General features: G+C 52.6%; 1 protein-coding gene across 2 annotated transcripts in view; it reads right to left on the bottom strand.

The window, feature by feature from the left end:
* Window positions 1-13,414, bottom strand: part of DPYSL5 (dihydropyrimidinase like 5) — a 330,106-nt gene extending 316,692 nt beyond the window's left edge. For both annotated transcript variants that reach the window (XM_085613221.1, XM_085613222.1), the window contains exon 1: window positions 13,320-13,414. The gene's annotated coding sequence lies outside the window, so the exon portion shown is untranslated. The remainder of the gene's footprint in view (window positions 1-13,319) is intronic.
* Window positions 13,415-13,814: the final 400 nt, after the last annotated feature.

Raw genomic sequence — 13,814 nt, 5'->3', positions numbered from 1 at the left:
AAGCACGTCATCCCCTCATGCCCAAAATACTGCTTGACAACTGAAAGAAACTGGAAACTGGCTCTATATACACTACACCAAAATGAGGTACAGTGTGTATAGAGTCCAAGAGTCCCCAAAGGTAGGCAGAGGTTAAAGTTAGATAGAACCTTACTCTCTAAAGTGGTAGCTTGGACGAGCAGTAAGGCAGTATCAGAGGACAGTGTAAAGCATTTGATGTACACACTCGGTCAGTAATTGAATTCACATACTCAAGTACGGAACTCGAGGCCAATTGTGTTTGTATAAAAAAAATACTGTTGCTTATTTTTAGAACCAAGCAAGCCTGGTACAGGTAAGCATTAAATACTTTTCATTAATAAGTTACTGGATATAGAACAGTTTGAAAATGCAATAGAAATTGTACTTTGTTTGATTTACAGGGGAGCAGTAGTATGCAACACTTAGCAAATACATTTGAATAGGCTTTTTCAATAAATTGCAGGTAAGTTACTTTTTACGTTACTTTTCTAGCTCAGTGCTGGATACCTAGTTTCAGCACTGGGACATTTCCTGCAAACAGGTGAGTAAACACGTTTTGGTTATTTGTGCGATTTTTAAGGAATATTTTTAGGTTTCAAAACTCCATATTTTGAAACTTTTAGGAGAAAAAGTGTCAATGTTATCCTATGGGAGGAAAACAAGTTAACGGTTCACAGGTAAGTAAACGGCTGTGGGAGTTAAGGTTCTGGGGTTAGACTCAGAGGTCCCCCAGGGTCAGTGATCCACTGTTGTTGCACCCTCAGCAGCACTAGGGCGGCCGGGTGCAGAGTGCTGTTTTGACGTCGGGTGCCCTGTTGTTTTCTATGGAAGGTGTGGCGCCGCGCCGCAGCCAGGGCGACTGACTCCGGAATCTGGGGATCACGGTTCGATCCCCGGCACCGGCGGCAGATTAGCCCTGCACCATGTGACTCTGGGCAATAGCTTGCTTAATCTTCCCGACGGCCCCCAGCACCTAGAGACCCTTACGGGGGATAGTTTGCGCTTTACATATGTGGATTATTATTATGGAGAACCTCCGGTGTGCAAAAGCACTGCAGGCAGGGAGACGAAGGACTTCAGGGTGCGACCACCACTTGGAGAGATAAGTTGGGAAGTTAAGGGTTGGCTAGGCACCGTCGGTTTGGGCACAAAAGGCCGTGGGGCGTCGGGTGCAGGGGTGCCTTTGGGGTCGGATCTTCTTACCAGCTCCTGGTCGTGGTTAGGGGGGCCTTCTGGATTTAGGCTGCAGGCGTCGGCTGGAGGCTTGAGGCAGGTCAGGGGTCGCCGGATCTCGGGTCAGGATCGCCGGGGTGACCTTCTCGTGGTGTTTATCCACTCGAGCGCAGGCCGGGTTCGGCGGGTGCAGAGTGGGCTGGATTCGGGGTCTCTGGCTGGAACCATAAGCTGCAGTTTGATCAAGTCCGGTGTTCACTGGAGATTTAGTCTTTGAAGTGAAGGCAGGCAGGTCCTCCGGGGTTTTTGAGGTTGCTGGCTGCAGGACACACAGGGATTTCGCAGGAGCAGGTTTGGGGGGAGACAGGCCTGTATGGCTGGGGCAAACTCAGTAGGCGTCGCCCTCTTGTTAGCTCTGTTTGGCTCTTCGTCCTTCTTCTTATCTTCTTTTCATGTCGTTTCTGGATCTGCCTTCTTGGTTCAGGGCTGCCCCCTAAAGACTGTATTTAGGAGGTGTTTTAGGGGTCTAGAGGTCAGTAGCCAATGGGCTACTGACCTTAGGGTGACTACACCCTTGGTGTGCTCACCCCATGTGGGGGAGTGAGCACAATCCCTAGTCCTGATTGAGGAGTACCTGCCATCTGCAAGATGACGAGCACTGGAGAGTGGGCTTCACCTCGCCTCCCCCACCTGAGGGGTGGAGTTGGCAGAGGTGGGCACACCTCCTGGGCTGGCTAGTTTTTCCAGCCGAAAGGGAGGGGAGACAGGAAGGGGGCCTGATCCTGATAGCAGGAGACGCTGGGGGTCCCATTACAAAGGCTGCCAGGCCTTTGAAGCTCCCCTGCCACAGATGGCTCTTCCTGGCCTGGGGGAGGTGTGAACACCTCTGCCCAGGAAAGGCTTTGTTTCTGGGCTCAGGGAGCGAAGGCTCCCACCCTAGGGGTCCAGAAACATGTCTCGTGGTGGCAGGCTGGTGTGTACCAGTCAGGGAACCCACCAGAGGCTGTTCGTTTTTCAGGGGGCATCTCTGAGATGACCTTTGTGTGCATTTTTCATTAAATCCCACACTGGCATCAGTGTGGGTTTAATGAGCTGAGAGGTTTGATACCACATTTCTCAGTTTTCAGTGTAGCCATTATGGTGCTGTGGAGTTTGTGGTGACAAGCTTCCAGCACCATATACTCTTAATGGCAGCACTGCACTTACAATACCTAAGAAGGGACTTAGACACTGTAGGGGTACAGGGCTCATGTACCTGTACCCTCACCACTGGCATAGGGCACCCAGCTAGAGGGGTGACTGATCTGTGCTAGGGCAGTGGGTTGTAGGCATGGCACACAGGGATGTGTGCCATGTCGACTCTTTACTTTGTTCTGCACCAAAACACGCAGCCTGCAAAGGCAGTTTGTGTGTGTGTAAAGGTACAGGGCCTCTCAGCACAATAAGTGCTGCAGCCCTTAGAGGTCTTCCCTGGTCACAGTGCCCTGGGTACCCGTGGCACCATTTACCAGGGGCTGACCTGTGGCCAGAGATGCCAATTGGGTTAGTTTTTAGGAAAGAACACAGGCCCTGGGAACCTGATTGGCAGAGACCCAGGGCACACCAAGAAAAAGTGCATCAGTAGTCTGGCAAAAAGTGGGGGGGCTTACTGCAACAGACACCCACTTTCCTACAACAACGACTAAGGGTAAGGACCAGTGTGGCCTCGCTCCAGACAAGTAGGGCAAACAGAGCTCTCCTTCCAATATGATAAAGCCACTCAGTGGCAACAGTGGAGGGCTTGAGTGCACTTGGGTGTGGTGGTCTTTCCTCCTCTATTACAGGGGTACAGCTGTATGCTGAAACTTGCTGCGACCATTGTACATGTGGGGTTCAGGGGTGGCCAAAGGAGTCACATGAAGAGGGACCATGGGAGTGATGTCCCAGAGCCTTGATTAAGCTTGTGCTGATGGGCTGCTCCACGGAGTGTCCAGCCCCCTTAAGAGAGTAGTAACTCGCCCTGTACTTAGTCCAACCCTCAAAGAGTGTGGGGCTATTGCATGAGTCTAGCCCTGGCCTCTGGCAGAGTGGCAGCATACCCTGTGCCTGGAATCGGACTCTAGGAGAGTGGTATCATGCCCTGTGTCTAGCCCTGACCTGTAGGAGAGTGATAACATATACTGTACCCAGCCCTGGCCTTTGGAGAGTGGTAACATGCCTTGTGCTGGGCCCTGACCTGTAGGAGAGTGGTTACATATACTGTACCCAACCCAGTCTTCAGGAGAGTGGTAACATGCTTTGTGCTGGGCCCTGACCTGTAGGAGAGTGGTAACATATACTGTACCCAGCCCTGGCCTAAGGAGATTGGTGACATGCCTTGTGCTGGGCCCTGACCTGTAGGAGAGTGGTAACATATACTGTACCCAGCCCTGGCCTTTGGAGAGTGGTAACATGCTTTGTGCTGGGCCTTGGCCTGTAGGAGAGTGGTAACATATACTGTACCCAGCACAAACCTCTAGTATAGTAGTACCATGCCCTGTGTCTAGCCCTGACATGTAGGAGAGTGGTAACATATAATGTACCCAGCCCTGGCCTTAGGAGATTGGTGACATGCCTTGTGCTGGGCCCTGACCTGTAGGAGAGTGGTAACATATACTGTACCCAGCCCTGGCCTTTGGAGAGTGGTAACATGCTTTGTGCTGGGCCCTGACCTGTAGGAGAGTGGTAACATATACTGTACCCATCCCTAGCCTCTAGTATTGTAGTACCATGCCCTGTGTCTAGCCCTGACCTGTAGGAGAGTGGTAACATATACTGTACCCAGCCCTGGCCTTTGGAGAGTGGTGACATGCCTTTTGCTGGGCCCTCACCTGTAGGAGAGTGGTAACATATACTGTACCCAGCCCTGGCCTTTGGAGAGTGGTAACATGCCTTGTGCTGGGCCTTGACCTGTAGGACAGTGGTGACATATACTGTACCCATCCCTAGCCTCTAGTATAGTAATACCATGCCCTGTGTCTAGCCCTGACCTGTAGGAGAGTGGTAACATATACTGTACCCAGCCCTGTCCTTTGGAGAGTGGTGACATGCCTTGTGTTGGGCCCTGACCTGTAGGAGAGTGGTAACATATACTGTACCCAGCCCTAGCCTCTAGTATAGTAGTACTGTTGGACTTGGCCCTTCTGGCAGGTTCACCCCTAAACTTTTGATTTTTATTGTGACCTGATGTTAGTGATTTTTGGCTTCTGCGCACTTTACCACTGTGTCCCAGGGTAAAGTGCGTGCGTGTAGTGATGCTGGCCTGCCCTCCCATAGGAATGCATGGGGGAATGTATGTGTCCCTGGTAGTTCCTGATGCGTGGGGAGTGCAGGTGCGAGTTTGGTATGTGCGGACTCGTGTGATGAAATGCTGCGCGATGATGTGTGCGGCGTCAATGTACCTAGTAGAGAAGTGCCACTTCTAGACGCTGGCATAAATGTGCAGTGACTGTCTGGCGTGTGATTGGCTGGTGAGCCTGGCTCCAGGAGTCAGGATGGGTCTGCCCCAGTGGTGGGTGGGGAGAGCTGCATGTTGATGAGTGGGAGGAGTACACCTGGGACCTGAATAGGGCTGGGCTTTCCCCACACAATGCTGGCTCCGCCCCCTGTGGTGCGACTGATGACCCTGGCCTGTTCTGTGAATAGGGAGAGGGGCTGAGCAAAACAAAGTGCTCAGGAACCAGTTGCATCTGGTTCGCTCCTTCCCTGCACCTTTGGAGACAAAGGAACCTGTGTAAAAAAGGGGCTGTGACCCCATGTAAATGTTCTTGCATTCTGACTTGAATCTACCAGGGGCGTGCTGCTGCTGGGGCCCAGGGGAAGGCTTGCCTCCCTGGGCCCTGCCCAGCCCCTGGATGCCCTGGATACTGGAGGACTTTTTCTTTGCTGGGAGCTTTGCTGCTCCATTTCATCAAGGTTGCTCCAAGAGGAACATGCAAATAGTAAGGGTGTTCGAGTATGAAGAAGTGGAAAGAGACAGAAAGTATTCAAGAGATTGTGACATAAAATACTTAAAAGAATTAAACACTGGACTGGTTGTCAATCACCGTCCAAATGAAAAACCTGGTCACGTTTATCAATTTATGCGAAAAATGACTTAGACAATTACAAATGTAATTAGAAACCAATTCTAATATAGCACGTGGGTAAATGAACGTATCCCAGGCTCATGTATATAGGGCGTCGACGTTTCGATCCGTCTTAGTGGCCTAATGAGGGTGTTTGAACCTTGGCCGTGCGGATCTTCATCAGGACTGGGGGGCAACCTAGATAGGTACTGGGCCTGGTCGAGTGCCCACTGTCATGCGTGAAGCGATATCCCTTGTTTATTTAGGGTACAGTGGTGATGTAAATCATGTGGCTGGACTCCATATATGAGATGCCACTGAATGGGTATGATTGAAGGCTTAGTCGAGTGGGACCAATCCACTTTAATCTTGTAACCTCTGCTAGGGTGGATCCCAAACTTGCACCATTGTAATCCGGCAACCGTCCGTAACGGACGGTTGCCGGATTACAGTGGTGCAAGTTTGGGATCCACCCTAGCAGAGGTTACAAGATTAAAGTGGATTGGTCCCACTCGACTAAGCCTTCAATCATACCCATTCAGTGGCATCTCATATATGGAGTCCAGCCACATGATTTACATCACCACTGTACCCTAAATAAACAAGGGATATCGCTTCACGCATGACAGTGGGCACTCGACCAGGCCCAGTACCTATCTAGGTTGCCCCCCAGTCCTGATGAAGATCCGCACAGCCAAGGTTCAAACACCCTCATTAGGCCACTAAGACGGATCGAAACGTCGACGCCCTATATACATGAGCCTGGGATACGTTCATTTACCCACGTGCTATATTAGAATTGGTTTCTAATTACATTTGTAATTGTCTAAGTCATTTTTCGCATAAATTGATAAACGTGACCAGGTTTTTCATTTGGACGGTGATTGACAACCAGTCCAGTGTTTAATTCTTTTAAGTATTTTATGTCTCAATCTCTTGAATACTTTCTCTCTCTTTACACTTCTTCATACTCGAACGCCCTTACTATTTGCACGTTCCTCTTGGAGCAACCTTGATGAAAAGAATTGTCAAAAGAAAAATTATAAAAAGAATAAAATATGAACTTTTGATGCTGGTTTGTTGCATGGTTGATTCTAGGATAAATATTGTATTGGATACTGAGAGCTACCCAAATTGATCCCCTTTTTTAGCTCAGAATATCTGAGTGATATTACTAAGTAAGGAACTATAACCTATCTCTGATTTAAGGTCCAGGACCATTGTTTTTTGTACTACATTGCACCCAGGTCCTTGACTTTTTGGGTTACCCCATTTTTGTAATGGGCACAGAAGGAGCGGCCCCGGCTTCTGCTCTGACGGATGGTGGGACCTGGGGTAAGGTGAGGGAAGAGGAGCTGAGCTCTTTGATGGGACGGGGGAAAGGCAGCCGGTTGTTGATGTATGTGGGTCCGGTTTCGTGGAGAGCTTTGTAGGCGTGAGTGAGGAGCTTGGAGAGGCATCTTTTCTGAACATAGCTCGAACTGACCAGAGAAAGATCGAAGGTGAATCATTGCAATTATACAGGTCTCGGTGTTAGGATCACAGGTGGGTGACACTATTGACCCCTCTATGTAGTCCTGATCTGATTAGGGTGACCACCCATCTGGAATTTACACGGACCGTAGGAGATTTCAGTCCTATATCTGTTGTCCGCTATGTTCTCTCTTACAGCTGAGTTTTGTCTGTAATTCTAGGACTTGTAATCAGTGAGCAGTGGCAAGAGCTGCCACAGCCTCTCCCAATATGTCAGCTTCTCCCAGCAGGTCTCACCTAGTGAGACTCTCAAGCAGCCAAGCAGAGCCACTGCTGCTACTTACAGTAAACAGGGGAGAAGGCCATCTGAAACGGCTGCCCAGCGGGAGCCCTGAGGCGCGGTGTCAGCCTGCAGCACGCAGCCCGGCGACAGCCCTGCAGCGTGCAGCGAGGTGACAGCCCTGCAGCGTGCAGCCCGGCGACAGGCCTGCAGCACGCAGCCCGGCGACAGCCCTGCAGCACGCAGCCCGGCGACAGCCCTGCATCACGCAACACGGTGACAGCCCTGTATCACGCAGCCCGGCGACAGCCCTGCAGCATGCAGCCCGGTGACAGTCCTGCAGCATGCAGCCCGGCGACAGCCCTGCAGCACGCAGCCCGGCGACAGCCCTGCAGCACGCAGCACGGTGACAGCCCTATATCATGCAGCCCGGCGACAGCCCTGCAGCATGAAGCCCGGTGACAGTCCTGTGGCACGCAGTCTGGCGACAGCCCTGCAGCACGCAGTCCGGCAACAGCCCTGCAGCACGCAGCCTAGTGTATCTTCACCAGCAACGCATGAATAAGTTAGTTATTATTTTAGAATTCTATTACAATTACACACAGTTTAAGATAGATACCACGAAATGTTTTAGTGTTTAAGGAAACCTAGTGCTTTAAAAGTATATATTTTTTAGTAGCATGCATACAAACTGTTCCTAATGTAAACCTTTTTTTTAATAAATGTCCATTGAAAGGAAGCACTACAGAACTCAGTTGAGGTAAAACCTTTACACTACCGCTCAAAAAGACTCCATCTTTGGTACCACAACACATAAAATGGAATATACGACGTTACATTGCCGTGTTTACACCGCGATGTAATTTTACAGCGCAAGCATTACAACGACTTGCGCTGGAGGGCGCTGGACTTAGGAATATTATGATTTACTATTCCAACTCCAGCCTACGTTACAGTAGGGAAGGTGTTGGAATTGTAAATCATACAATTCCTTAGCGTTGAGCGCCATCCAGCGCAAGTCATTGTAATGACTTGTGTTGTAATACCCGCATTGTAAAGGTATTGCGGTGTAAACACCGCGATGTTTCCCCTTCAAATGACTCCATGAACTGAAACCTAAACTGGATAAAGGCGGCAGAGCCAACCAATGAACAAGGAAAGCTGAGCCAGAGTGGAGCGAAGGGTCTGGTGCAGGAGCCAAGCTATGAAAAAGGTTGGCATATACATTTGACAATAAACAGATAAAAATACGACAGCCGCCTCAAAATTCAAAAAAGCGGATTTGTTTAACACATGCAAGCATTTCGCCTCGGTACATCAGATTATCACATCATTGAAAGGTACTTATTAAAAGTGCTAGCTTTTAAACATGAACTTAGAAACATTCATGCCGCCACACTAACAAAAATGCCATTAGTGAACTGAAAGGCAATTCAGTTGTCGAGTGGACCCTATATGTGGTTTAGATGCTTAATCTATTTGGAGATACCATTTAGTCTTTTAAATCAAACCCACAAGAGGTAGTTGTGCAGTGCACGCCTTGAACGCACATATTTGAAGGAGCTCTCATGTGATGAAGAAGAACAAGGACGCTGTGAAACGGGATATTTTGAACTGTACATCTGTGTCAATGAGAGTGTGGCCTCGAGGCCCCTCTTTTCTAGTGTTCCACTGTTATGTGTTGCCCAGAAGCCAGAACCTTGCACCGGAATCCTGTGTGTATGTCAAGCGCATGTGCGTGTGTAGTGAGTGTGTCGCAGTACGCAGGTCTGAGAACGGAAGCCCGTGGGATCTGTTTTAGATGTCTCTGGCTTGGCATGCCACAAGATGGCAGATGGGGGCAGCTTTCCCCGACAGTGGAAGTCTTTTGCCTGCAATCCTGTGGCTGGAAAATGGCCAGAGCCAGACACTGGCATGAGGAGGATGGAGTGACAGCTACCTTAGAAATTCCACGAGGACTTTTCTGGCAAGGGGCAGCAGGTTTGTCTTTCCTGAGTGATGCCATTTGATTGATGATAGGGTGAGGCGTGGCGGCTTCTGTTGTGCCAGGTGAGGAAGTGTCTATCGTAGGCCTTCCTTCTTATCTCTTCCTGATCACTGCTTCAGAGAGGCTGGTGACGGGCAGGTGCAGAAACCTCATCCCCCATGACAGGTCTGTTGTGGATGCTCTGATCTGGAGACAGCCCGGGGGCTACTTGCTGTGAGAAGCATCACCCTACACAAAGGTTGAGTCTGGAGAGCAGCTGCAGAAGGACACTTGAAAGGAGAACGGCCCAACACCAATTCTGCCTTTTGAGACCGTGGACGCACAACTCCTGCCTAGAAAATGTGTAGAAAAGAGAGACCCAAGCCACCCACTTCGTTCCAGTTCCAAGTGCTTAATGAGCAAGGAAAGGGAGAGCTCGGCAGGATACTGGCAGGACTGATGTGCGACTAGAGCTGGCGCCGAACAGCAAGTGAAGGCACATCATCTGAAGCCTGCACTTTCAGCCGGAGGAGCGGGGGGCAACCTGAGTGCCTAGAACCCTGCCTGCCCGCTGACAGGGGGCGGGAGTCTGGCCGCATGCTGACAGGGGGCGGGAGTTTGGCCGCATGCTGACAGGGTGCAGGAGTCTGGCCGCATGCTGACAGGGGGCGGGAGTCTGCCTGCCTGCTGAGAGGGGGCGGGAGTCTGGCCGCATGCTGACAGGGGGCAGGAGTCTGGCCGCATGCTGACAGGGGGCGGGAGTCTGGCCACATGCTGACAGGGGGTGGGAGTCTGGCCGCATGCTGACAGGGGGCGGGAGTTTGGCCGCATGCTGACAGGGGGCAGGAGTCTGGTCGCATGCTGACAGGGGGCGGGAGTCTGCCCGCCTGCTGACAGGGGGCAGGAGTCTGCCTGCATGCTGACAGGGGGCAGGAGTCTGCCCGCCTGCTGACATGGGGCAGGAGTCTGCCTGCCTGCTGAGAGGGGGTGGGAGTCTGCCTGCATGCTGACATGGGGCAGGAGTCTGCCCGCCTGCTGAGAGGGGGTGGGAGTCTGCCTGCATACTGACATGGGGCAGGAGTCTGCCGGCCTGCTGAGAGGGGGCAGGAGTCTGCCTGCATGCTGACAGGGGGCAGGAGTCTGCCCGCCTGCTGACAGACGGCAGGAGTCTGCCTGCCTGCTGAGAGGGGGCGGGAGTCTGGCCGCATGCTGACAGGGGGCAGGAGTCTGCCCGCCTGCTGACAGGGGGCAGGAGTCTGCCTGCATGCTGACTTGTGGCAGGAGTCTGCCCGCCTGCTGAGAGGGGGCAGGAGTCTGCCTGCATGCTGACAGGGGGCGGGAGTCTGGCCGCATGCTGACAGGGGGCAGGAGTCTGCCCGCCTGCTGACGGGGCAGGAGTCTGGCCGCATGCTGACAGGGGGCAGGAGTCTGCCCGCCTGCTGAGAGGGGGCGGGAGTCTGGCCGCCTGCTGACAGGGGGCAGGAGTCTGCCCGCCTGCTGAGAGGGGGCGGGAGTCTGGCCGCATGCTGACAGGGGGCAGGAGTCTGCCTGCATGCTGAGAGGGGGCGGGAGTCTGGCCGCATGCTGACAGGGGGCAGGAGTCTGCCCGCCAGTCTGCCTGGCCCTGCTGGGGGACAGACTGTCCAGCATGAAAAGCCCTGCAGGTCCTAAAACTGGGTGGCATTGAAATGAAGCTGGCATTCCTTCTAGTAGAAGATCTTGACGAGACCACCTGAGAGGGGGCTTCCTATGTTGCTGGAGATGGGAATTGATAGCAGATAGCACTATAGGGAGGTGGGATGAAACGTCACTAGTTTAATCAGAAACAAGCATAGTGGATTCAAACTCACCAATGCACCAATGTGCCATTTCCCTTAAATGTGCTCCAAACCCTTACTTTACATGTCACTCTCTCACTAGTAGTAGTTCTAATGCCTACGCTGCCAAGTCCACGAACTATCATCAATGTAAAGGGTGCAAAATCGTCTGACAACTCTCCCTTATGTTGGCTGTCACATTTTGCTGACTGTGCATATGTCACCAGGTTTTTTAATCATCATATACGTCCAGTTACATATTATGGTTTGCTCAAAAATGTTATGCAATATACGCTTATGAAAGACATATGCCAAAGAAAATAAACCTGCATTCTTGGACTTGCACTTGTGTTGGTCATCTGTTCATTGTATTTTATTGCGTCACTCACTCAGCTGAGCCCGTAAGATTGACCCTTTGTCCTGAATTTTGACTCATGTCCTGCATTTCAACAGTCCTTGCCCACACTGTGCCTCCATGCCAGGGGGTCACCCTCCATTTGATCCGCTGCGCCCTCTGCGCCCTTGTGAACAGAGCTCGGCTGCCCCAGGCACGCGGACAGCCAATCACAGACGTAAATAACACCACAGGCCGCCGACAGACAGTGCATGCGAGGCAGGTGATGGGAGGGGGGGCACTGTCGGGCTACCCCCAGCGGCACCGTCGCGGGTCCCTTGACCTCGGCCAGCACTGGCCTCACAGACGTGGGTGGTCTGGGAGGGGGTTCCGGCTCACAAAGGAGAGAGGGAGAGGTGGTTAACCAGGCGAGCCCCCTCCCCCTACTCCGGCGCCTCTGGGGGGCTTTTCTTTCTGAGAATGGGAAAGCTTCCAGGTGCTTCTAGTACCTGGCAAGCCAGGGGCACGGGTGGGCGGGGTGGTGACTGAGGCAGCACTCCTGGGTATGGAGGTGCTCATACTAAATATATATACCGTCAACCCCACCAGCGCATTCCCCATACGAATTCGGAAAACAATCAGTCTGGGGCGTGCCCTGCGTAGATGACACCCCACCGACCTCCCAGCCAATGCCCCCTGACACCGCCCCCCACATTCCCAAACATGACACTCATATCTGCTGTACCCCCAGCTCGCCCCGATGGGTGCCCTCTGGTTCCAGCTGGCACCCCTGGGTCCGGCGGCCGCACAGGGCGCAGGAGGGCCGGTCCAGCGCCACACACGAGCCCTCTGGAGAACAATGAGGCGCTCTGATGGCGCTGGCGGGGAAGCTCCGGGGGCTCATGCACCCGCTGCGGAGATGTGTGCGCGGCCTGCAGCTCCCAGGATGACTCAGCCTTTCGAGATCACTTTAGCACTGACTGGAAGCAAACACCTATCATCTGAACCCCGACGGAAAGCGCGGCCCTGGGCCTGGATGCTGAAGCGCCCGCTGTGCCAATGCTCAGCCCACCACCGCCCACAGAAGGGGGCGGCTTCACAGCTGGCGGGGTCTGTATACAACAGCGGGGCTTCCCTAGAGCGCCCCCACCAGGAGGGATAGGATGGGACAGCTTAAGAGAAACGCAGCCCCCGGTGACCAGACACAAGTTGGGGAGGGGTATGTGAAGGGGTGGTTTATGAATTTAGCGGCGGATGGGTGGGCAAATGTAGGACGTGTGGATGGGTGGAAGGGTAACTCGAGGACGAGGTATGAACATGAGGGGAGGGGGTGGACAGCTAATGGATGAATAGTTCAATGGAATGTCTGAAGGAATGTGTGTAGAGATGAATGAAGCCGCGGATAGCGCCACGGGTAGGTGGGGTGCTGGAGAGGGGGCTGACAGCCGCACAGATCTCTTGACAGATGAACTAACTGTTGCATAAACATCTAGATGGGTGAGGGAATGGATATCTATCTATCTATCTATCTATCTATCTATCTATCTATCTATCTATCTATCTATCTATCTATCTATCTATCTATCTATCTATCTATCTATCTATCTATCTATCTATCTATCTATCTATCTATCTATCTATCTATCTATCTATCTATCTGTCTGTCTGTCTGTCTGTCTATCTATCTATCTCTCTCTTCATAACTAGCTTCATGCGAAGATTTAGAGCTGTATTCATAGAGGATGAATGCGCGGTGGGTGGATGGTGAACGGACATCAATGCTGGCGGCCGAGAGGATGACAGGTGCATGGTTGGTGAGGCCGGCCTCGGTCCATGACAGATCGCTGGGTGTGTGGCACTCGCATGTTTTGGTGAACTGCTGCGTGTGCACAAAGATTGAGACAGGAACGGGTGATGGATCAAGCGGGTGGATGAACAGATTGACTGACAGTGACTACGTCTCACAAGAATGTCCTGTGAGTGCCCCTTGGATGAATAGATGATTGGCAGAGCGTATATTAATGCACACAGGAGTGGATCATGGACGGTGACTGGAGGAAGGGTGGGTGGGTGATGGATGAATACAAGCTGTGACGTGAAGCATCGGGACAGTAGACTCGTTGCACTCCCATCAGTATCCTCCCACCCCTGAGGCCCCCGAGCCTCCTACCTGCTCCGTTCTCCGCGGGCGGCTCGGGCGCTGGCTGGGGCTGGCACTGGCTGGATGCTGCAGCGAGGATGCTGCGAGCCCCGTCCGCCTCTCACTCAAGCCTGATACCAGGCTGCCTTCCAGGCGTACCCGGGCTCCCAGCCAGCCCCTCCCCTCAGCCAATCGCAGAGCGCAGCGGACAATGGCCGCTCGCTGAGCGCAGGTAACCAAGTTAGGTAGAGCCAGAGAGTAGCGCATTGATTGGGTGACGTGCCCGGTAGTCTTTTCAAGTCACTTTTGGCTCTTTATGGCAGAGTGAGGACTACAATTCCCAGGGTGCACGTAGGCGGGTGGGTCTGTGAAGAGAAAGGGCTCGCCCCTCGTCGAGCTCCTCCATGGTTGCCATGGTGATCAGTGTAGGTACCTCACAAAGGCCTGGGATGGCTGTGTCTGTGCTGGGCCATGAGGCAGACAGCCGGTCTCTGGGGTCTCCCCCACCAGTCACAGGCAAGGCTT

This window comes from Triturus cristatus, chromosome 6, assembly GCF_964204655.1.
Source record: "Triturus cristatus chromosome 6, aTriCri1.1, whole genome shotgun sequence".
NCBI lineage: Eukaryota > Metazoa > Chordata > Amphibia > Caudata > Salamandridae > Triturus > Triturus cristatus.
Note: the sequence above shows the minus strand (reverse complement) of the source record. Positions and strands in the feature narration are given on the sequence as shown.